Consider the following 21,930-nt stretch of genomic DNA (forward strand, 5'->3'; position numbering starts at 1 on the left):
CATGATTATGATATTTCCCTTGTCCTCCTACATAGTTCAGCTCCTCTGTTCCCTCAAAACCTGAATTTACTCCAACTTGCTGATACACACCCGTCTGCGCGTCGCACATGTTGACAGCTTGCTAATCTCTCTTCAAAAGAAGGTCTACCTTAGCAGTGAGATTCTTAATAACAGATGTATTAACGGAGCTAACAACAAGCACAAAACGATCATACTCATGACTATGATTGCTGTTACTCGCTGCAAGGTTTTCGATCAAGAGGTTTGCTTCAGCGGCAGTGTTAGTAGAAAAATCTCCTCTGTTGGCAGTATCGAGTGCCATCTGGTACTTCTGGTCAATTCCTCCATAGAAGATGTTCATAAGATTCTCTTGTGAAAAGCCATGATGAGGACAGTCCCTCATATACTCCTTGAATCTCTCCCATGCTTCACAAAAAGTCTCTGTACCACCTTGTGAGAAGGGAGTAATCTTGCTCCTTAACATAGCTGATCTTGACTTAGTGTAGAAGTGGTTTAAAAACGCTGCTCTACATTGCTCCCATGTGGTAAGTGATCCTCGGTCCAATAGATTTAGCCATCTCAAAGCCTTATCTCCTAAAGAGAATTGAAACAAAGTCAACATGAGCTAATCATACGGAACTCCATTAGACCTTTTCGTACTAGCCAATCTCTCAAAAGCTTCAATATGGTCCAGAGGGCTCTCTGAGGCTAATCCATTAAACACACGATTCTGAACCAAATTGATGAGACTATGCTTAATCTCGTAGGCTTGTCTTGCAGAAGCAGGAGGTTGAATCGCAGACCGATTCGCAAATAGCCTGTTGTGAGCATCTTCGTCTCTCAAGGTGGTTTTCTGTGCTGGCGGATTGGGTTGGCGAACCTCTTCATTGCCTTCGGCCATCTTATCGGAATCAGCTCTCGCTTTTCGGTTCTCTCGTTCCAGTCGTGCTAGCTCTTCGTTACACAGATTACACAAATCAGTAGGTTTGTGGCTTCTTGTTTGCATGCACCTGAAACACAAGAGGAAAAACGCAAGAACTAATCAGTAAATAAAAATAAAATAAATCTTAGACTAAATTTAAATCAAGAATCTCAAAGGCAATTGTTCTGGTCCCCGACAATGGCGCCAAATTGATCAAAGGTCAATGAAACCCAATGTGTACTCCACCACGATCTAGTGGTATCGTTGTAACACTTCAGGATCAAATCCACAGAGACCAAACAATTACACTATGAAATTATGTAGATTAAATATAGCTAAGACAATGGAAAAGTTTGTGAATCAAGTAACTATCTAAAAACGGGAAGTAAACAAACTGTTTTAATTCAAAAAGGAAATATTGGGCGCATGGAATCTATGGAGATATAATTCTCGGACTAAGGTGGAAGATGGGGATGTATTAAACACCGTTCTAGAACTCAAATCACGGTTGTAAAGCTAACCTACTTTCGCAGCGTTAACTATCTATGCAATGAATTCACTAAACCCTAAACCGTCGTTTGGACCTAGCAAACCAAGCAAGCAATAAAGGTTCAAGTTGATCTGTTCACAAGGTGCCTCAACTTCAACTTTCGTTGGCTAAGGTCCACCTTGCTCACCTATGTTGTTTTCCAGCAACTCAACAACACTTTTGGTGCCCCGATGAATTAAACCTAAAATCTTAATCTAGGTGATCAATCTAGCTTAAGCATTAAGAACAACAATAGATGAAGAACAATAAGATCAATCCCAAATCTAACAACCTAAGTTTAGAGAATCATAAAACCCTTTGAAACCCAAAACCCAATAGTGAAACTACTCAGACATGGAGATAAAAGAACAGCAAATCAATGATGAAGAAAACATAATTGAATTGCAAAAGAATAGAAAATAGGGTTTAGAAATCTTCTCCAAAGTGTCAAGAAGGATTTGAGATCTTCTCTCCCAGCTCTCAATACAAAATAGTCTCAGAAAATAAAGATTATGTCTCTGGAGGCTGAGCCTCTAACTTAAATATCAAAATAAAACCCTAAAAGTCGGTTTAAAACAAAAAAAAAAAAGGAAAACTTGAGTCGGGTACAGGATTGGTCGATCCCGAAAGCGGATCACCCGATCCAGGATGCTTTTTCTGTTTTTTGCTCTATCTGGTTGCTAGTCCGATCAGTCTTCACCAAATTGGCTTCAGATGCATGTCTTCATCCCCAAAACACTTAGTTTCTTTCAAAAGTATCCTAAAACCTGTACAGACTCACAAAAGACTGAAAAGACTCTAAAATCACACTTTGACTCAATAAAAGACTCAAAACAAACCTAAAAACTATGGTTTAAACCTATAAAATACAGACACATCAATTCCCCCAGACTTGAATCTTTGCTTGTCCTCAAGCAAGAACAGACAAAAACTCAGGAACAGAGAAAAGGTTTGAAAGTGGAAACTCACATATTCTTGGGAACCTCATCTTCGCACTCTTCATCAAATCAAATTAGGAACTAGTTTTTGTACTCTGCCCATGATTAGGATCAACACTCCCTACTCTGAACTCCACAACTTTAAAGAACCTTCACCATCCCATTGTTGAGAGCAAATAATGCCTAGAGCGTGAGTCTATCGCCTAGAGGTGACCTTCTGTAGATCGGTTGGAGGAGTGCGGGCCGTGGAGACGGTTGCACAGGAGTCCTTGGCTGATGTTTTGTTCGAGATTCGAGGACGAATCTAAATTGGTGGGGGAGAATTGTAACATCCGCGAACCCAAATCCCGGTTTAAGGGTTGCATCGGTTGATGCATGGGGTGCATCGGTCGATGCATGTCCGGTTCTGCGCATTCAACTTAAGTGAAACACTGCATTTTGGGCAAAGGGAAAAGGAAAACCCTTAAATCATTTCTTTTGTCTCATTAGAGAAAAGGTTCTTGAGTGTTCTTGAGGATTTTAGGAGATTTGAGGCTGTTCTTGTAGAGATCTGTAGCTGGGATCGTTGTAGCAGCTTCCTGGAAGCGTTTTATTCCTGTGTTTGGGTCGGATTTCTTATGTGGCAAAGGTAAGTGCATGACCATGGCTTATCTAAGCTGGAGACTTCTCTGATCTATTTGTTATGTGTTGTTAGGCTTGTTAGAATGTTATTTTTGGCATTAGGAAGCTTTCTTGTGGCTTGTGTTCGAGTTTGTGTCTTGTAAGAACAAAGATCCGGCGAGAAGCTTCAGGGAAAAACGATGCTCGGCATGTGCATCGATCGATGCATATTGTGCGTCAGGCGATGCAGTGCGAGGACGGCACGACTTGACCTAGGAGCATTGGTCGATGCCATGTGGAGGCGTCAGTCGATGCAACTAGGATTTCCGCGTAATGTCGAGCATGCGTTGGTCGATGCGATGGGAGCATCGGTCGATGCAGTACCCATTTGGTGTCAGTCGATGTAAGCTTGTGTCAGTCGATGCAGTGCCTGGTTTGTTTGTTGATTATTGTTTGATGGTTGGAGTATCTGTATTGCTTGTGTGTATAGCCCAATAGATGGAAGGATTGCCTTACTGTGTGTTTATAAAATATTCATGCATTGCAATTTGTGTTTGTGATGCAGGTAAAGGCAAAGTGTGATCTTGGAATCAAGGCAATGAAGAGGAGGATGTTCTAGGGACTCGATTGGATGTTGTCTGGCATTGTTAGGTTTCCAGAGTTGGGTCATTAAAAACATTGCTAGATTGTTGGTTCCATGTTTTCTGATGATTTGGATATTGGTTTATGGTTATAATTATTTATTGGTTATAATTGGTTATTTATTGAATATGGATATTGGTTATTTTCGCTGTTGTTTGTGATTGTGGTTAGGTGGCTAGTGGGTATGGGACCACTAGCTGTAGGTTATTTATTATTATTATTATTATTATTATTATTATTATTATTATTATTATTATTATTATTATTATTATTATTATCTATTATTTAATAAAAACGGGTCAGGTCGTTTCACATACATCAGAAGTCGAATGAACTCCAAGTTCAGCTCCCGAATTGACTGAGTCCCATGAGATAACTGTAGGAACTGCACTTCCAACCGGTCTAGTGCCTCTCTCAGAAAATACTTGCGGTTAAATTCCTTGACGAAGTCAGCCCAAGATATCTCCCTCTGCACTCTCCTAGCAGCAACTAATCTCCACCACAACTCAGCTTTGCCAATCAGGTTGTGGACCCCTATGTCCACCCAAAACTCCTCAAGACATCTGAGAGACTGGAAGTTACGTTCCACTCTCATCCTCCATGCATCAGCAACAGTAAGATCAGTACCACTCGAAAACCACTCAGTACCGATGTAATTCATCTCCCACAGCATACTGACATAACGATAATGAACTCCGACATATGCAGCCATTGGCTGCTACACCCCTGCCGCCACTGACATGACTACTAGTGCCTGAGCCGGTACCACTCCTGGTATCCGCTCCAACGGTTGTGTCAACAAGCCTGCAAGATCTACGCTTCCTCCAAGGGCTCCACCTGCTGGGACTCTTGCACCCAGAACCCTAGCATCATTGGCCAACCCGGCACCGACACCGCCCACACCGACTTCCTCAGCACCTACGGTCCTATCAGTACCCCCACCGACCACACTCATGGACCCCTCCTGGAAGCCCTCCCCTCATAAACCTCCATATATAAGCCTCACAAATTCCATTGCCCGAAGTCGACTGAATTCCAAATCAAAATCCCGCACTGACCGAGTCCTTCATGATGATTTGAGGGTCCACTGTAGAGGGCGAAGTTATGTTACGCGTGCAGAGCTGGTTAAGACTACAGTAGATATTGAGGAGGACATCCGGGCACAGTCAGTGATAGTTATTCCAGCAGTTCACCCTAAGAAGGCTCAGTATCTTGGAAGTTCTAGCAAGGACGACAAGCCTGCGCAGGGAACCAAGAGGAAGTGGGAGGCTACGCAGAGGCCAAGTGGTGCAGGGTGCTTCGGGTGTTGGAGCATGGATCACAAGGTGGCTAGCTGTCCCCAGAGAAGGGCACCGATAGTAGCGGTTCGTGATGCTATCATTGCAGGGAGCCTGGGCACATCAAGCCCAAGTGACCCAAGTTGCAGAAGATGGCTGTGCAACAGTGCAGCATGTAGTGCAGCAGGTGGCTCGTATTGAGCAGGCACCACAGGTGTACACGACTGTGGAGACTAGTGGAACCAGTGCCGGGACGATCACAGGTATAATTTCTGGTACCCAACTTTGTGAATGAATGGAAAGCGTAAAAATAAATCGTACTGAAAAGAACCGATCATGTCCTAGGGACGAATCCAATAACAACTCAACAATACGGTGCCAAACTGTGGTGAACAAGTTGAACGAACTTTGAGTTGAGGCAATACCAGACTTCTCTAGTGTAGCGACATATGAAAAAAAGATGATTGCTAGTGAAAAACGCACACTGCATTGGCTCCCATTTTCCAACTCATAATCTGATCTCCCATGGAGAGATGATTCTGCACTTTAAGCCAAGTGACAAATACATATTTTGGTGTCGCCTGGGAGAACCATATACCTTTAGACCAATCCCTCTTCGTCTTTGGAGGGTGAATTGCGTCCCAAGTCTCTTTTGTGATGATGAATACTGTTTTGTAACAATCAACATTTCCTCTCCAACGAACTACATCTGTCGTTTGTCCCAGACCTTGTGTACGAATACCATCAAGGAGCATTTCCAGCTGATTTAAAGACTGTGTCCTATGCCGGCGTCTTCTATGAGTCATGATAGCTTCAGCAACTTTGACTTGGAGGCTTAGTCCCATGTCCATTACCGGTGATATCAATCAAAACTCCTAAAGGTGACCAGTTGCCAAAACCAAAAAGAAGTAGTCATGCCGTCATGCACCTCATAAGAGTTATCTATAATCTTATTGATTAGTTTTGATATAATCTTGTAAAGTCTCCCAAACAATATCTCCATTTAATGATACTTTCTATTACTTTATTTCTATTACCTTTCCTTGAGTGACAGCAAGAATGTACAGTCACCAAAATCAAATTTTTTTTAATCATATCGTATTAAAAAAAATTGTAATATTTTGAAATTTTGATGTTTGAGTATATGTTTTTTAAAACATATAAATTTATAGATATGAAGGATAGAATTTTTACATGTTATCTGTTTGTGCTGTTTACCAAATTATTATGGAGATCAGTAACTTTTAAATAATAAGATATTTTAAAGTGACACAAATTAGTTTTTTTGTAGTCTTTGAGGTTTTTTTTGTGTTTTTTTATTATGTATATTAAACCAAAAAATGGTCCATGTTTTTCGGTTAGGAGTTTTTTTTGGCTCTAAATTCGATTTTGGTTTTTGAATAAGATATGAGTGAAAATACTTTTGTTATACACACTTAGTCTTTCATGAAAAAATGTGTTTTTGAAAAGAGGTATCCATAAAAGGGTATTACTAACAATTTCTCTTAAAGGTTATGTAGATTCTGTTGTTATTTAATCAAGATTTTTAAAGACTTTCTTAAATTTTGGTGTTATTAGTTTGTGATTTGTAAAAAACCACTTATAATCATAATAAATCTAGGGATTTTAAATTCTGAATTTTTTATAGACAACAAAAATTTTTTGTTATTCAACTAAAAAAATAATCTAGGATTGTAAACAAATTTAATTATTATATTATTATTTTATGATTTTATACATATTTTCACATAATAAAGTAATAAAAAGTATCATTAAATGAAAATAAATTGGAAGAAATAAATCAAAAGATTATATTCCCTCAACTTTCCAATATTATGAGAATAAAATAAATAGCTGGAAAAGAAATATATTGTAAAAAATTATATTTGTAAGAAAATAAATCAAAAGTGTTATAAAACATAACGCAAAATATATAATATTATTATATTATATATGTATATGTGTGTGTATATGTATGTATAACAATATACACTAGAATAAATAAGAGGAGAGAGATCGAGAGGGACGGGAGAGAGTTAAAACAATGAACTTCTATTACTTCACTTTCTAACTTTTTGTTTTATCTTACAATGAACCAACAAACACATATATATAGGGACTACTAATGGATAAGTCATAACTGGGATAAGAAGATAAACTCTAAATACTTGGGGAGTAAGTAAGTGATAAACATACGGAGATAAACATCACTAATGGATAAGAGATAAACATCACTAATGGATAAGTGATAAACATCACTAATGGATAAGTGATAAACATCAGATAAGTTATATAAATGTTTACTCACTATCCATTCTTAACACTCCCCCTTGATTATTCATTATTACGTACTGTCTCATTAAAAACTTTATCATGGAAAAACCGTATAGGATAAAATTCATGATAAAGAAAAAAGAGTACAGTGACATAATCTCCCTTTTATAGCAGACAAGTCTTGTTTTCTTCATAGGTTTCGTAGATGACTCATATCGATCATTTTTTTGCTTCGAACAAACGAGTCTACTTTTCTTTATATCTTTCGTTGATGATCCATATCGATCATTCTCTTTATTCTTCTAATCTAGTCGATATATGACAAAGATTTTGAAGAGAAATAGATCTTGTAACATCCGCGAACCGAGATCCCGGTTTAGGGATTGCATCGGTCGATGCAAGGTCAATTTTGTGTGTGCGAGTTTAAGTTAAACGCTGCTTTTTGGGTAAAGGGAAAACCCTTAAACTCGAGTTTTGTCTCATTAGGCGTTTTAAGCCGCTTTGGAGAGAAAAGAGATAGAGAAAGATGAGTTTTTGGTGTTCTTGAGTGTTCTTGGGAGATCCTTAGAGTTTGAGGCTGTTCCTGTAGAGATCTGTAGTTGGGATCGTTGTAGGAGCTTCCTAGGAGCGTTATCTTCTTGTGTTTGGGTCGGATTTCTTCTGTGACAAAGGCAAGTGCATGACCATGGCTTATCTAAGCTGGAGATTTCTTTGATCTGCTTGTTGTGAGTTTTTAGGCTTGTTAGAATGTTATTTGGTACATTGGGAAGCTTTCTTGTAGCTTGGGATCGAGTCTTGTGGTTACAGGAACGAAGATCCGGCGAGAAGCTTTGGGGGAAAACGATGCTCGGCATGTGCATGGGTCGATGCAAGTGCGAGGACGGCGCGTGAAACCTTAGTGTTTTTGTACTATGTCGAGCATGCGTCGGTCGATGCAACGGGAGTATCGGTCAGTGCAAGTGACCCTTGCATCGGTCGACGCAACCCCCAACTGGTGTCGGTCGATGCATGCTTGGCGTCGGTCGATGCAGAGTCCTGGTTTGTTATTGTTTGATTGTTGATTGTTGGTTGATGGTTAGAGATGTCTCTACTGCTTGTGTGTATAGCGCAGTAGATGGGACAATTGCCTTACTGAGTGTTTATAAAATACTCATGCATTGCAATTTGTGTTTGTGATGCATGTAAAGGCAAAGTGTGATCGTGGAATCAAGGTAATGAAGAGGGGGATGTTCTAGTGGCTTGCTTGGTTGTCTGGCTTTTGTTAGGTTGCTAGAGTTGAGTCCTGGAATGTTGTTAGGATTGTTGGTTATGGCTTCATGTTGATTGAATCACTAGTTATGGTTTTGGAATTTAAACTGGATATTAATTTATTGGTTATTGAATTATTGGATTGGTTATTTTCGCTGTTGATTGTGATTGTGATTAGGTGGCTAGTGAGTATGAGACCACTAGTTGTAGTTTAATATTATTATTAACTATTTAAAAAAAAAAAAATGGGTCAGGTTGTTTAAGATCTTCACCATTGACATTCTTCTTTGAGATCGATATTTTGCTTGTTATTTGCTGCCTCGTTAAAAACCTTGTCATGGAAAAACCCAGTGGGATAAAAACCATGATAAAGGAAAAAGAGTGCAACAACGCAAATCATCATATTCTCCCCCTAGAAGTATCATCTTCAAAAGATGAATTTTGATCTCTGAAAATGCATTTTGATTGAAGTAGCAGGAAGCACCTTTGTAAGTACATCTGCTACATTGTTACTTGAGCTGATGTACTGGCCACCAACTTCCTTATTCTTCTCAAATTCTTGACTAAAAGAGAGGAGATATGTTGTCTTGTCGTTCATGGTGTAGCTTCCTTTGATTTGGGCGACATATGCAACAGAGTCTTCAAACAGAGTTGTTGTCTTTCTGTTGCTTATTGTTAATGGGTCCAAACCAAAAATCCTAGTTGATGCTGGTCGAATCCTCAGTTCGAAGTTCTTTGTCAACATGTTATGAGGCTCCAATCTTAGGCATATAACTATTGGTTGACGTTCAAGCATCATCTAAGCCATTAGAGATTCTCGATATGGCAAATAAAGCACAACTATTTTGGCATGACTTGAATAAGCGACGGCCAAAGTCTATCACTGAAACGTCGCGAAGTTGTTGTTTTGCGATATATCTTTATATCGATCCGATATAAATCTTCCATCTGCAAAACCAACTAAACCAAACTTGGGGGTTCCAAAATATATTAAGCCCAAGTTAATCATACCTTTGCGATAGAAGATACGTTTTAACTCATACTCAAAATCTACTCATAGAGAATGAATTATATGCTGCAAAGAGATTAGTAGAAAATGCTATGCATAATTCATAAGATATATAAATGCTCGTCAGCATTTATATATGATCTTATATGACTATATATATATATATTTGACTTCCTTTAGAAGTGATTAGTATAACATCTATTTCGATAGATGTTTAGTTTAGAATATCTGGAGACAGTTTTGTCTTTCCAAGATCTTTTATTCCAAATAACTCTTCAAGAGTTTTTGATGATGTTCAAAATCATAATTCTTATGAATTCTCAAGAACATAATTATGATAACATATATTTTTTGGTATAAGCTCTTCAAGCATCCCATAAGGCATATTTCAAGTCATTCATATAACATCAATTTTGTTTGATAGGGTATTTTAACAACACATGGCGCGACACACCAATTTTGTTATATATCATTATACCCTTTTGATGCTTGGACCACTAGTCCAAACATTACTCGTTTTCATACGAGTTTGTATAGACTTGACTACCTCTTTTATTGGCCAATATATATCTCGATACGCTCACAAAGCGGAGATTTATGATCCTCATTAATCACATTGCGCGATATAATATTTTTATTGTCGACATTATTTTTATTGGAGCATTTTTAACTGGGATGTGAGATTTCTTAGAACTACAAGTTCATATTCATTTATGTGAGGATCAATAATTATATGAAATCTCATCCATCAGCTTTTTGCATTTGATTTGCAATATACATTTTGAAAAGTGATCTGTTGAATTTTTGAACTTTTAAGTTCATATTCATTTGTTTAAAAAGATCCAAAACTATTCGATGATTCTCCCATAATGATGGAGAATTTTATCATCCAACATGATGATATGCAAATCTTGCAATAAGCACATCTCTCATAAGATGGCTCAATATTATTAGAGCGGAGACTCATCTCCTGCACCTATATATTTTATCCTCTTTGGATGATATTTTATGCGGTGTGGGGGAGTATTTAAAAATATATATCACACAACCATAAGATTCAAAATGAGAAATATTTGATCTCCATTCATGAATATATAACATGGGAGAAATATTTCCTTCAAAATGTTGGTCTCATATATAATATTTACTACAGGCAAAATTGCATGTTCCATGTTTTGACATGGAGATTAAATCAAAAAGAACCGTTTTGCAATCTCTCGGAGTTGCACTATGAACGATTCATCATAGTTCATTTCAAGAGTGAACATCATGGATGTTTCACTTTATCACATGCGACATACATATGTGATAAACTATAGGATATGACTTCACCATAGTTATATCGCTATGGGGTGTTAAATTCACCAAAGTTTATCGACTTATTGCCGATGTGGGATTCTTTAATTCTCCCCCTCGAGATGATAACTCTTGGAGTTCATTCATATACATGCGTGTCTCCAATATGGTCAAACTTGTGATACCATATTTATTTATAGTCTCAACATAATAATTTTATTAAGACAAAATGTCATTAAAACTCCATGAGTTTCTTTGAGACTTTGGAGAACACTAGACATCGATAATTATGAATTTGATGTCTTTGAAAGTCGAGAGACTAGCTCATCTAGACCTTCCAATTACTTTTGCACTGTATAAAATATATGTACACGTACTTTATATATTCTCATAAAAGAAATATATTTTTGATTATAAAGACATTTCATTGTCTTTAAATCTTGTATAACATATATAGTTATTCTTTACGAATAAAAAAACATAAATTCAAAAAATAAAATAAGAGCTATAGCCTTATATATAAGAATTTAAAAGAAGTAACTTTTCTTTGATCGTAGAGTAGGCAGAGCCTATCATTTATCACGATCAATCCGGAAAAGACAAAGCTTTTTGTTTGATCATGAATGAGGTAGAACCTCTATATGTATAACTATAAATCCGGAAATGACATAGCCTTATATTTGATTGTATAGAAAGCAAATCCAATCTTTCGGGAAAGTACATAGCTTTTTGTTAGATCGTAAAGGAGGGGTGAAGCCTACCATATCAAATGATCAATCCAAATATTCTATAGCTTTATATATGATCGTAAAGGAGGCAAAACCTACCATATATAACGATCTATCTATCCGGAAAAGACATAGCTTTTCTTTGATTGTGAAGGAGGCAGAGCCTACCATATATCAATTAATCAATTCGGATATAACATAGCTATATATTTGATCGCAAAGGAGGTAAAATGATCAATCCATAATGACATATCCGTTATATTTGGTCATATAGGAGGCATAGCCTGCCATATATAACAATCTATCTATCCGGAAAAGACATAGATTTTATTTGATCGTGAAGGAGGCAGAGCCTACCATATATCTAACGATCTATCCAGATATGATTTAGCTATATATTTGATCGTAAAGGAGGCAACGCCTATAACTTATGACGATCAATCCGGAAAAAAGCATAATTTCACGATGGCGATAATATTTATGTTCTATAAACATAAATAGAGACAATATAATTTTACTTACTTCGTAAAAGCTCCATCGGTAAAGATATCGTGCTAATAACGTATTATAAAACATAACGCAAAATATATAATATTATTATATTATATATGTATATATGTGTATATGTATGTATAACAATATACACTAGAATAAATAAAAGGAGAGAGATCGAGAGGGAAGGGAGAGAGTTAAAACAATGAACTTCTATTACTTCACTTTCTAACTTTTTGTTCTATCTTATAATGAACCAACAAACACATATATATAGGGACTACTAATGGATAAGTCATACATGGGATAAGAAGATAAACTCTAAATACTTGGGGAGTATTTTTTTAAAGATTAAATCAATAAACATTAAATATATTTAGTGTTGTTATATATTATATATATAATCAGTTTAGGTGAAGAACAACTCAATAAAAAAAAAGCTAAGAGAATATCCCTAAATTAATTGCTATCACTATGAAAACTTTAATGGCATTTTGTTTTACTATCATTTTCATCATATCTTTTGTTCATTGTCTTCATACAACTGCTGAAAGTTCGGGTAAGTGTTTATTATTATTCATACCTTCGTTTTGTAATTATCATCATCATGATTTCACTCTTTGTTAATGGGTATTGATTATTGTTAATATTGTATATAGGTTATCAACCTAGCCGATTTGAGAAATCTAGATTCACTTGCTACTGGCATAAAGAGTGTGCACAACACGACTGCAATCATACTTGTCGTGAAGAAGGATATAATAATGGTTCTTGTTTTAAATCAGAATGTTGTTGTGAGAAATGCTACTGGTTTGAAGAGTGTGCAGAAGAGGAATGCAATGATACTTGTCGTGGAGAAGGATATAATCGTGGTTCTTGTTTTATTAGTTCAAGTTCAGAATGTTGTTGTGTGCGTATTTGATACTATAACTAACTATCATCTCTAAGATGAAATGATATAATCACATGTATTGGTATCTGCTTAAGAAAATAAATCTATAATTTTCACATGTTTTTTAATTGACAAAGAAGATCTAGAGTGGAGTACATAAACTTTACCAAATCAAAGCTTGATTCATTTTCAAGCCATAGATTTTCTGCAAGTGTAATAAAAGCTAATATAAGTTAATCACTGAATATTGAAATGTAGAAAATTAAAAAATAAATCATGTGTTGCATATATTGACTATATTATTGTGAATCTTATATTCCCTCCGTTTCATAATAATTAATGTCTCAAAATAATCCATCCGTTTCATAATAAGTAATGTCCTAAAGAATTATTCTCTTCATATTCTTTGATGCATGTTTTCATAATGACTTAGATTTTTGGGGCATTTGCAAAAATACCCTTTTGAAAAATACCATTGTTCTCTATCCTTTTGAAAATACCCCTTTTTCTATACACTTTTGCAAAAATACACTCTCTTGTTTTCCATTTTCAATAATAATTTTTTCTACATACAAAAATAACTAAATTCTAAACTCCAAATATGAATTTCTCCCCCGCAAAACAATTTTCTAAATGTAAAATAGAGAACCCAAAAATTAAAAATAATTCTTAAAATTAATTTAACAGATTATATCGTGCTAAAGAGAGCAAAACTGAAAATGGAAAAAATTGTATTTTTGAAAAGAGGTATCCAAGGGTATTACTAACAATTTCTCTTATAGGTTATGTAGAATCTGTTGCTATTTAATCAAGATTTTTGAAAAATTTGTTAAATTTTGGTGTTAATAGTTTGTGATTTGTAAAAAACCACTTATAATCTTAATAAATCTAGAGATTTTAAATTCTGAATTTTATATAGACAACAAAAGTTTTTTGTTATTCAACTAAAAATAATAATCTAGGATTGTAAACGAATTCAATTATAATATTATTAGTTTATGGTTTTATACACATTTTGACATAATAAAGTAATAGAAGTTATCATTTTCACATAATAAACTCAACAATACTGCTGCGTTTTTCACCAGCAGTCTGTTTAAACCCAAAATCATCTTTTTTTCATGTGTCGCTACACTAGAGAAGTCTGGTCTGGCCTCATATCAAAGCTTCGTTCAACACGTTTCACCACAGTATGGCACCACCATATTGTTGAGTTGCTATTGGATTCGTCCCTAGGACATGATCAGTTGTTTTTAGTAAGATATATTTTTCGGCTTTCCATTCATTCACAAAGTTGGGTACCAGAAATTATACTTGTGATCGCCCCAGCATTGGTTCCACCAGTCTCCACAGTCGTGTACACCCATGGCGCCTGCTCAATCCGTGTCACCTACTGCACTCTCGGCTGCACTACATGCTGCACCGCTGCCACTTCCATCTGCTGCAACCTGGGAAACTTGGGATTGATGTGCCCAGGCTCCCTACAATGATAGCATACACGAACCACCGCTGCCACTGCCATCTACTAGCGGTTAAATTCCTTGACAAAGTCAGCCCAAGATATCTCCCTCTGCACTATCCTAACAGCAACTAATCTCCACCACAACTGAGCATTGCCAATCAGGTTGTGGACCCTTATGTCCACCCAAAACTCCTCAAGACATCTGAGAGACTGGAAGTTACGTTTCACTCTCGTCCTCCACGCATCAGCAACAGTAGGATCAGCACCACTCGAAAACCACTCAGTACTGTTGTAATTCATCTCCCACAGCATATTCACATAACAAGAATGAACTCCTACATCCGCAGCCATTGGCGGCTTCACCGCCGCCGCCACTAGCAATACTATCAGTGCCTGAGCCGGTATCCGCTCCAACGGTTGTGTCAACAAGCCTGCAAGATCAACACCTCCTCCAAGGGCTCCACCTGCTGGGACTCTTGCACCCAGAACCCTAGCATCACTGGCCAACCCGGCACCGACACCGCCCACACCGACTCCCTCAACACCTACAGTCCTATCACTACCCCCACCGGCCACATTCATGGACCCCTCCTAGAAGACCTCTCCTTATAAACCTCCATATCTGAGCCTCCTCAAAATCCATCACCCGACCCCCATACATACAAAGTTGACTGAATTCCAAATCCAGATCCCGCATTAACCGTGTCCTTCGTGATGATTTGAGGGTCCACTAGAGAGGGCGGAGTTATGTTAGGCGTGCAGAGCTGGTTGAGACTGCAGTAGAGATTGAGGAGGATATTTGGGCACAGTCAGTGATCGTTATTCCAGCAGTTCAGCCTAAGAAGGCTCAGTATCTTGGAGGTTCTACCAAGGGCGAGAAGCCTGCACAGGGAACCAAGAGGAAGTGGGAGGCTACGCAGAGGCCGAGTGGTGCAGGGTGCTTCGGGTGTTGGAGCATGGATCACAAGGTGGCTAGCTGTCCCCAGAGGAGGGCACCGACGGCAGCGGTTCGTGTATGCTATCATTGTAGGGAGCCTGGGCAGATCAAGCCCAAGTGACCCAACTTGCAGCGGATGGCAGTGCAGCATGTAGTGCAGCCGGTAGAGCAGCAGGTGGCACAAATTGAGCAGGCGCCACGGGTGTACACGACTGTGGAGACTGGTGGAACCAGTGCCGGGGTGATCACATGTATATGTTTTGGTACCCAACTTTGTGAATGAAAGGAAAGCTGAAAGTATATCATACTAAAAAGAACCGATCATGTCCTAGGGACGAATCCAATAGCAACTCAACAATATGGTGCCAAACTGTGGTGAAACGTGTTGAACGAGCTTTGATTTGAGGCCATACCAGACTTCTCTAGTGTAGCGACATATGAAAAAATATGATTGCTAGTGAAAAACGCACACTGCATTGGCTCCTACATTCCAACTCATCATCTGATCTCCCATGTAGAGACGATTCTGCACTTTAAGCCAAGTGACAAATACATATTTTGGTGTCGCATGGGAGAACCATATACCTTCAGACTAATCCCTCTTCGTCTTTGGAGGGTGGATTGCGTCCCAAGTCTCTTTTGTGCTGAATACTGTTTTATAACAATCACCCTTTCCTCTCCAACGAACTACATCTGTCGTCTGTCCCAGTCCTTGTGTACGAATACCATCAATGAGCATTTCCAGCTGATTTAAAGACTGTGTCCTGTGCCGGCGTCTTTTATGAGCCATGATAACTTCAGCAACTGTGACTTGGAGGCTTAGTCCCATGTCCATTTAGCCACGATTACCGGTGATATCAATCAAAACTCCTAAAGGTGACCAGTTGCCAAACCAAAAAGAAGTAGTCATGCCGTCATGCACCTATATCTTATAAAACCTGAAGCTAAACCTCTATATTTTAGAAGCTTCTTTCTGTTGTACCACATTGGCTAAATTCCTCTATGATTGTAAAAATTAATTGACTAGTATTGAAAAAGTTCTCTAAATAACATTACTTGACCAGTATTGATGGTTGTATAAATTACCTTAATATTAGCTTAACTTAAGGGGTGTTATATGGTTCTAATTTCTAAAGAATTTTGTTGACTTCAATAAAATCATTGAAAATGAATAAGTGAAAGATTTTAATGGATTGCTAGAGAGTTTTCTATAATCTTATTGATTAGTTTTGATATAATCTTGTAAAGTCTCCCAAACAGTATCTCCATTTAATGATACTTTTTATTAGTTTATTTCTATTACCTTTTTTTGAGTGACAACAAGAATGTACAGTCACCAAAATCAAATTTTTTTTTTTAATCATATCTTATTAAAAAATTGTAATATTTTGAACTTTTGATGTTTGAATATATGTTTTTTAAAACGTATAATTTATAGAAATGAAGGATAGAATTTTTACATGTTATATGTTTGTGTTGTTTACCAAATTAATATGGAGATCAGTAACTTTTAAATAATAAGATATTTTAAAGTGATACAAAATAGTTTTTCTGTAGTCTTTTGAGGTTTTTTTTTGTTTTTATTTATTATGTATATTAAACCAGAAAATGGTCCATTTTTCGGTTAGGAGTTTTTTTTGGATCTAAATTCAATTTCGGTTTTCGAATAAGATATGAGTGAAAATACTTTTTTATACACATTGAGTCTTTCATGATAAATTGTATTTTTGAAAATAGGTATCCATAAAAGGGTATTACTAACAATTTTTCTTATAGATTATGTAGAACCTGTTGTTATTTAATCAAGATTTTTAAATACTTTGTTAAATTTTTGTATTATTAGTTTGTGATTTGTAAAAAACCACTTATAATCTTAATAAATCTAGGGATTTTAAATTCTGAATTTTATATAGACAACAACAGTTTTTTGTTATTCAACTAAAAATAATAATCTAGGATTGTAAACGAATTCAATTATTATATTATTAGTTTATGATTTTATACACATTTTCACCTAATAAAGTAATAGAAAGTATCATTAAATGAAAATAAATTGGAAGAAATAAATCAAAAGATTATATTCCCTCAACATTCCAACATTATGAGAAGAAAATAAATAGCTGGAAAAGAAATATATTGGAAGAAATTATATTTGTAGGGAAATAAATCAAAAGATTATATTCCCTCAACTTTCCAACATGAGGAGAAAAAAATAAATAGCTGGAAAAGAAATATATTTGAAGAAATTATATTTGTAGGGAAATAAATCAAAAGATTATATTATTTTTTTAGATTAAATCAAAAAACATTAAACATATTTAGTGTTGTTATATATTATATATATAATCAATCTAGGTGAAGAATAACTCATTAAAAAAAAAGTTGAGAGAATATCACTAAAATAATTGCTATCACTATGAAAACTTTAATGGCATTTTGTTTTACTATCATTTTCATCATATCTTTTGTTCATTGTCTTCATACAACTGCTGAAAGTCCGGGTAATTGTTTATTATTATTCATACCTTCGTTTTGTAATTATCATCATCATGATTTCACTCTTTGTTAACGGGTATTGATTATTGTTAATATTGTATATAGGTTACTAACCTAGCCGATTTGAGCAATCAACACTCAGTTGCTACTCGTATGAAGAGTGTGCAGAACAAATCTGCAATGATACTTGTCGTGGAGAAGGATAATCATGGTTCTTGTTTTATTAGTTCAAAATCAGAATGTTGTTGTGAGAGTATTTGATACTATAACTAACTATCACCTCTAAGATAAAATGATATAATCACATGTATTTGTATATGCTTAAGAAAATAAATTTATACTTTTCACATGTTTTTGAATTGACAAAGAAGATCTAGAGTGGAGTACAAAAATTTTACCAAATCAAAGCTAGATTCATTTTCAAGCCATAGATTTTCTGCAAGTTTAATAGAAGCTAATATAAGTTAATAATTGAATATTGAAATGTAGAAAATTAAAAAATAAAGTATGTGTTGCATATATTGACTATATTATTGTGAATCTTATATTCCCTCCGTTTCATAATAATTAATGTCTCAAAATAATCCATCCGTTTCATAATAAGTAATGTCTTAAAGAATTATTTTTGTCATATTCTTTGATGTTTTCATAATGACTTAGATTGTTGGGGCATTTGCAAAAATACCCTTTTGAAAAATACCATTTTTTTCTATCCTTTTTTAAAATACCCCTTTTTCTATACACTTTTACAAAAATACACTCTCTTGTTTTCCATTTTCAATAATAATTTTTCTACATACAAAATAACTAAATTCTAAACTGCAAATATAAATTTCTACCCCCTCAAAACAATTTTCTAATGTAAACTAGAGAATCCAAACATTAAAAATATTTCTTAAAATTAATTTAACAGATTGTAATCGTGCTAAAGAGAACAAAACTGAAAATGGAAAAAAAATTGTATTTTTGAAAAGAGGTATCCATAAAAGGGTATTACTAACTATTTCCCTTATAGGTTATGTAGAATCTGTTGTTATTTAATCAAGATTTTTGAAAACTTTGTTAAATTTTTGTATTATTAGTTTGTGATTTGTAAAAAACCACTTATAAGCAGTCTGTTTAAACCCAAAATCATCTTTTTCATGTGTCGCTACACTAGAGAAGTCTGGTCTGGCCTCATATCAAAGCTTCGTTCAACACGTTTCACCACAGTATGGCACCACCGTATTGTTGAGTTGCTATTGGATTCGTCCCTAGGACATGATCGATTGTTTTTAGTAAGATATATTTTTCAGCTTTCCATTCATTCACAAAGTTGGGTACCAGAAATTATACCTCTGATTGCTCCGGCACTGGTTCCACCAGTCTCCACAGTCGTGTACACCCATAGTGCCTGCTCAATCCATGTCACCTAGTGCAATCTTGGCGGCACTAAATGATGCACCACTGCCACTGCCATCTGCTGCAACTTGGGACACTTGGCCTTGATGTGCCCAGGCTCGCTCCAATGATAGCATACACGAACCGCTGTCGTTAGTGCCCTCCTTTGTGGACAGCTAGCCAACTTGTGATCCATGCTCCCACACCTGGAGCACCCTGCACCACTCGGCCTCTGCGTAGCCTCCCACTTCCTCTTGGTTACCTCTGCAGGCTTGCCGCCCTTGCCTGAACATCCAGGATACTGAGCCTTCCTAGGATGAACTGCTTGACTAACCGTCACTGACTGTGCCCGGATGTCCTCCTCAATCTCTATTGCAGTCTCAACCAGATCTACACGCGTAACATAACTCTGCCCTATACAATGGACCCTCAAATCATCACGAAGGGCCCTCATAAACCTCCTGATCTGAGCCTCCTCAAACTCCATCGCCCGACCCCCATACATCAGAAGTCGACTGAACTCCAAGTCCAGCTCCCACACTGATCGAGTCCCCTGAGATAACTGTAAGAACTGCATCTCCATCCGATCTAGTGCCTCTCTAGGAAAATACTTGCGGTTGAACTCCTCGACAAAGTCAGCCCAAGCTATCTCCCTCTGCACTCTCCTAGCAGCCACTGATCTCCACCATAACTGAGCATCAGCAATCAGGTTGTGGACCCTTATGTCCACCCAAAACTCCTCAGGACATCTGAGGGACTGGAAGTTACATTCCACTCTCGTCCTCCACGCTTCTGCAACAGTAAGATCAGTACCACCCGAAAACCGATCAGTACTGATGTAGTTCATCTCCCTCAGTATACTGACATAACGAGAATGAAATCCTATACTCGCACCAATTAGCTGCTGCACCCCCGCCGCCACTGGAGGTACTACCTGTGCCTGAGCCGGTACCACTCCCGGTATCCGCTCCAACAGCTATGTCAACAAGTGTGGCCGGTGGGGGTACTGATAGGACCATAGGCGCTGAGGGAGTCGGTGTGGGCGGTGTTGGTGTCGGGTTGGCCGGTGATGCTAGTGTTCCGGGTGCGAGATTCCCAACAGGTGGATCCCCTAGAGGAGGTGTTGATCTTGCAGGCTTGTTGACACAGCTGTTGGAGCGGATACCGGGAGTGGTACCGACTCAGGCACAGTTAGTACCACCAGTGGCAGCGGGGGTGCAACAGCTAGTGGCTGCGGATGTAGGAGTTCATTCTCGTTATGTTAGTATACTGAGGGAGATGAACTATATCGGTACTCAGTGGTTTTCGGGTGGCACTGATCCTACTGTTGCTGATGCGTGGAGGAGGGGAGTGGAACGCAACTTCCAGTCTCTCAGATGTCCTGAGGAGTTTTGGGCAGACATAGGGGTCCACAACCTGATTGGTGATGCTCAGTTGTGGTTGAGATGAATGGCTGCTAGGAGAGTGCAGAGGGAGATTTCTTGGGCTGACTTCGTCGAGGAGTTCAACCGCAAGTATTTTCTTAGAGAGGCACTAGACCGGTTGGAGAAGGAGTTCCTACAGTTATCTGAGGGGACTCGTTCAGTGCGGGAGCTAGACTTGGAGTTTAGTTGACTTCTGATGTATGGGGGTAGGGCGATTGAGTCTGAGGAGGCTTAGATCAAGAGGTTTATAAGGGCCCTTCGTGATGATTTGAGGATTCACTGTAGAGGGTGGAACTATGTTACGCGTGTAGAGCTGGTTCAGACTGTAGTAGAGATTGAGGAGGACATCCGGGCACAATCAGTGACAGTTAGTCCAGCAGTATAATCTTACTGATTAGTTTTGAGAGAACTCAAGAGTTAAGCGTGTGTCAGCTGGAATAGTCTCAAAACGGGTAACCTTTCGGAAAGTAATTTTTGGAACTGTGTGAGTGAGGACAAAACACAGGGAAAGATCATGTGGTAATGTGTAGGGATGGTAATGAGTGTTTAAAGCCTCCCGGACAAAGCAAACCGATTGTCGGATATGGATGGGCTCACGGGCCTAGTAAGAGGACATGAGGCCTATTAAGGAAGATGGGCCCATGGATTGGGAGTAGATATGGGGCACACTAAGAGGTGGCGGTTGAAGCGTTACAATATTTTATACACATCCGGTGTCTGGTAATAGTCTGCATCGGAATTAGCTCATTCTAGTCATTTTTCACTACTGTAACACCTCCTTTCTTCGGAACAACATGAACTAGACTGACCTAATTACTGTCAGAAATCCAATAGATAATCCCGACATTCAGCAATTTCATGATCTTCTTCTTGACAACTTCTTGCAGATTCAGATTCAGCCTCCTCTTATATCAATCATAAGGATCCTCCTTTGTTTTAGTTCTCTCCTCAAGATGAATCCTATGCTTGCATAAATCCGGCGAAATCCCTGCAATATCATAAAGAGAATAGCTAAGAGCTTTGTGAAACGTGCGCACCTTCCTAATCAGTAAAGTGAGCTCTGCGCTTAAAGAAGCATTAACAATAACATTAATTCTCACCTAGAAATGCATATCTTAAACCTGCAGGAAGTGGTTTGAGATCAAGGTTTAGAGCTTTCTCAATACTCCAATCCGATAATGGCTCAGCTTTTACCAAAGTACCAACTAATTCTTCTTGAGCAACCAACTTCTTCACTTGCTTATTAGCATCTAGCAGCTTGACATACCCAACAGCAATGTCATATAAAGGATCAGCTTCTTCAGTGGATGCTACCAATGCTCTTTCTAGTGGATCCTCAGGATGCAACTCTTTAAAAATATCTTCAGCAAAAATTAGACAATGT

General features: G+C 37.5%; 2 long non-coding RNA genes and 1 other non-coding gene across 3 annotated transcripts; all 3 read left to right on the forward strand.

The window, feature by feature from the left end:
• The first annotated feature begins 377 nt into the window (after window positions 1-377).
• Window positions 378-484, forward strand: LOC147921028 (small nucleolar RNA R71). Its single transcript, XR_015591906.1, has one exon. It is a non-coding gene; the product is annotated as a small nucleolar RNA R71 (small nucleolar RNA).
• An 11,898-nt stretch (window positions 485-12,382) lies between these two features.
• LOC147921029 (uncharacterized) lies at window positions 12,383-12,983 on the forward strand. The gene is made up of 2 exons (XR_015590643.1): window positions 12,383-12,514; window positions 12,615-12,983. It is a non-coding gene; the product is annotated as an uncharacterized LOC147921029 (long non-coding RNA).
• Window positions 12,984-17,619: 4,636 nt separating this feature from the next.
• Window positions 17,620-18,098, forward strand: LOC147921030 (uncharacterized). Its single transcript, XR_015590735.1, has 2 exons — window positions 17,620-17,747; window positions 17,848-18,098. It is a non-coding gene; the product is annotated as an uncharacterized LOC147921030 (long non-coding RNA).
• Window positions 18,099-21,930: the final 3,832 nt, after the last annotated feature.

Source organism: Camelina sativa, chromosome 19 (genome assembly GCF_030686135.1).
Source record: "Camelina sativa cultivar CO46 ecotype springtype chromosome 19, ASM3068613v1".
Classification (NCBI taxonomy): Eukaryota; Viridiplantae; Streptophyta; class Magnoliopsida; order Brassicales; family Brassicaceae; genus Camelina; species Camelina sativa.